The sequence below is a fragment of the Elaeis guineensis genome, chromosome 4, assembly GCF_000442705.2.
Source record: "Elaeis guineensis isolate ETL-2024a chromosome 4, EG11, whole genome shotgun sequence".
NCBI classification, from domain to species: Eukaryota; Viridiplantae; Streptophyta; class Magnoliopsida; order Arecales; family Arecaceae; genus Elaeis; species Elaeis guineensis.
The window spans coordinates 29735716-29740012 of NC_025996.2; positions in this window are offsets into that span (position 1 = coordinate 29735716).

The window sequence follows — 4297 nt, forward strand, 5'->3', positions numbered from 1 at the left end:
TTTTTTAATAAAGAAGGAGTCTGTGTATGGATCGAAGATGTTCTCCTTCTTATTTTTATCATAAACTGATCTGTGGATAGAGGAATCTTACAGTTGTCAAGATAGCGATATAGTCTTCTATCTGGCACGTCATTGTTGCGGTCGAGATCGAGGACTCATGTTTGACATTTGAAGTATTGCCTGTTCTATTCTATGAGCTTCATAATTTTATTTTTTAAAAAATATCTCACATGAGAAAGATAGTTCTTCTTATATAAATCAAAATTTTATTAATTTATAATAAATATAAAATTAATGGTGTCTTTTTTTTTTTTATATTAAAGCAATTGCTGTACATTTACAAGCATCACAAGATATTTTGGTTCTTGCAGGAGCCTTCCTTCTCCATTTATATAAATAAGATAATAATTCATCTCGGTAACACTAACCAGACATAATAGCTGAGATACTGGCCTTTAAAAGCCTGAAGTTCTTGCCAAAAAAAAAAAAAAAAGCCTGAAGCTAGCAGAATCGACTGATGGGGCTTTGGCTTTAACTTTACTGGATTGAGTCACGTGAGGACACTTAAATTAGCCCTGATCTGAATCTTGGGTGCACAGTGGTGGTCAAAAGCCAGAGGCCTTTTGTCTGGATTGGAACCGAGCAATTAATTGGGAGGATCTCAAAATGAGCAAGTTGGGTAGAGAATGACCACTGCTACCACCTACTTGGTAATAAAAAACATAAGATAATCTTTTCTAAGGAGGGAAGAGGATCTTCTAATCATAGAGCATCTTATTAGCTCGAGCACTAGGCTTCTCTTTCTGTCCCCATCTTTAACGACTACATGTCTCCAATGTGATGCAACTTTAGCTTCTTCCTGGTAAAATATTGGAGAACCATAGAAAGCAAGATGTGATCATGGCCAAAGTGGGAGGCTAAAAAGAAATAGTCATTGTTTTTATTGTACATATGTACTAGCTCAAGGAATAGGGTCAGGGAAAAAGATAATGTGTGGCCCCGGTCGAAGATTTTTGGCCTTTGTGTATAAGCAGCTTGGTCCACTACTATGATTGTAGGCTAAGCTAATCATGATTTTTGCTAATTGAAGAGTTGTTTAAAGGAGTATGTGTTTAATTGAAGAGTGTTTAAAGGAATATGTACTACTATGAGTGGTTAATTGAGGAGTGTGATGGTGATAAGTCCCTTGGCCCCTAGACACTGCAAAGCTCACAGACAAGGTCGCTAGTGTAACCAGGGATTTTTTAGGAGAATAAGCTGCAATTGGTGAGGCAAATGGTAGGTATAGATTTGAATCTATGTCTAATTAGAGCCGGCAAAATATGATCTAACTCACCAATTTGATCCGTTTTCGATTTATCACAAATATATTTGGATTTAGACTAAATAAGTTTTGGATCATAAACAAGTCAACTGTTTAACCTGTCTAATATTTGGGTAGAATTTTTGTTTCAAATATTTGATCCGTTTAATATCTATGTAATCTATTTAAAACCTACTTAACATATTTCTGACTCATTTAATCTGATCTGTTTAATCTATTTAAAATATAATTAATTTATTTTTGATCCATTTAATCCAATTTGTTTAATCTATTTAACATAATTTTATTTATTTAATAAATAGATCGAATTACTTATTTAATAAATAAATCGGGTTCAGATCTAAATTTTTGATCTATCTAATAAACATGTCAGATTTGTGTTTTTTTGATCCGATTGGTATCCGATCCGGTCTGATCTAATTGCCACTTCTATACCTAATAAATTTAAAACATGAGCTAGATCAATTAAAGAAAAACACCTAATTGGCATTATGAGTTTGATTGGCCTTGCTTTGGTAAACAAAAGACAAGTAAATCAAAGTTGTAGGGGGCGCAACTGAAGATCAGCTTCCTGAATCCCTTCGTATCCTACCAAAGATATAATCATGTAAATGATAAAATTAACTCATCATTACGTAATATTAGCATAACTAAGAAGTCAAGTTTAAAAAATAACTTGATTGACTTGGCACTTTAGTGCTGTTTCTTTTACACCACGATGACCGAAGATAAGCGGCAAAAGGAAAGCTCCATTTGGACCAATTAGTTGGTCTTACATTATGTTACAAGGTGAGAATGAGCAGAGTCTTCCCCAAGACTTTGATAGTATGATCCGGTCATAGAAATAAGGAATTTGCTCTATTTTGCTCAACTTTAGTCTCAAATAAAACAAAAATAGGGGGGGAAAATAAGGATTGCTTGCCGAAGGGGAAAAACGAAGATTTATCCCTCCTTGCTTTCATAAGCACCTAAAAATTCTGGCCCACCAAAGAGGAGTCAAATTCTTTTCCTGACCTGAAGGATATCTTATTTTGTTTTAATAGTTGGAAAATACAAATTGAACTAATAATTGCATTAAGTCTCATCTCCAACATCCTTTTTGCCTTCTAAATTTTCTCCAAATTCACTCTGGATTAGAAGATACAATTTAGGCCAAGCTTTATTAATATAATTAATAAGCTTAGTCTGAACAAAAATTCTGAAGCCATAAACAATCTCTAAGGAAGATCAAGTTAATGCCCAAAGAGATTGAATCCAGATGATGTTGCTTATCAAGATTGTGGCTAAACCTAATGTCAATTCATTCATGTTCTAGTGCCCATGAAGCTTGCTCCAACTCTAATGACACCTATAACAAACTATGGCGAAAAGCTGTTCCTTGACATGTTACAAAAGGTTGCTGAAGATTGGGTACGTTAAATCTTGTGCCTGAATCTGATGTGCACCTGCCAAAAATGATTTGGCTACTTCATGCATGGTCAAAGTAATCTTCCGAGTCATAGTAAAATTGCCAGTGTAATGCTACTTTCTGCTAGGTTTTGCTCCTGATTCAGGTCTAGATTTTGAGCTCAGAAACCTAATGAAGATGGCAAATATGAACACGTACAGTTTTAGAAAGACTCAGAGGTTAGGCTGGAGAACACCAAAATGACACCATAGAGAATCTTCACAAGGTTCCAATGCTAGTTAGGTAGAATTGACTTGGAACCTACCAAAAAATCTCTTTCAAAATGGTCCTACAAGTAGGACATGTGCACGTCCTTCTTTCATCCCTTCATACCCCATTACTTCCATATGTCTGAATGAGACCTTTCTTAGCCCACCACTTGCGCCTCTCCCTGCATTGCTCTCATAGCCATCTGACTTTGCCTCCATGTAGGTCCTTAACAATCCCAGTCAGGTCTCATCTTGCCAACTCTACATATCTAATGATAGAAAACTAACCGATTCTGTCCTAATTAATTGGGTATTTTCCCACAAAAGTCTCCAAGTCCATCTGAAAAGAAAAGAAACAAGGAAAGGCAAAGGGGAGATCTGCTGTGTGACTTCCTAGAGTCGTTGAGGATTTAGACCAAACGCTCTTCAAAGACCTCAACAGAGTCTTATACAGACGCGGATTAAATTTATTGGTTCTTGAACCTCACCAACTCTGAAAATTGTCTTCATCAATACCAACACAATAGCCACTTGCTTCAAAGCAAATGATTTTGGAATTGAATTCAGAGCCGCTAAGATTCTAGGTGAAAGATCATACCATTAGACCAAATGCCTTGTTAGGTTTGCTCTAATCATTTATGTTGAGACTCTAAGGTCTGACAGCACAAGTGGATCATATCACTGTGATTATCCTTATCTTTTGATGACTGCTAAACTAACTGGTAGTGGTCCATGTCTCAAATACTAGATCGCCCATCGAATTTATACACATATAAAGAGAACAAATATGTCTGCTCGAGTGTCTATCCAAGATGCATATGAACATTGCTTTCAGGAATCACGACCACCCATCAAAACGAGAGGGCTATTTGTCAGAGAAGAACAAATGGCTGATGCTAAGTTTACCAAATGAAGATGGTTGCCAAACTGTGCCAGCGATTCAGATATAAATTTAGAATTGATGGCAAAGAAGGGTTGAAAGAGCCGTGCAAGGGTGAAACGGATGGAGATTATCTGACACACAACATATTTGGAGATTAACAACTCCACATTTGAGATATCAGCTTAACTATGAACCTATGTCAACTCAATGAGAGTACATACTTTAGCCAAGAGCATGGCAGCATGAAAGGCCGTGCATTTGAATCTGTAGGTCTCGATTGCCACTACCCTTATTTGGATGGTGGTTCTTACAATGGCAAAACACCAGATAGAACTTGGATTGAGTAAGACCCATATCAACCAAAAGAGCAAACTCTTCCGGGATTTTGGAAAGCATTCATATAATGTCATCCTTTGTGCATTGAATTACATCTG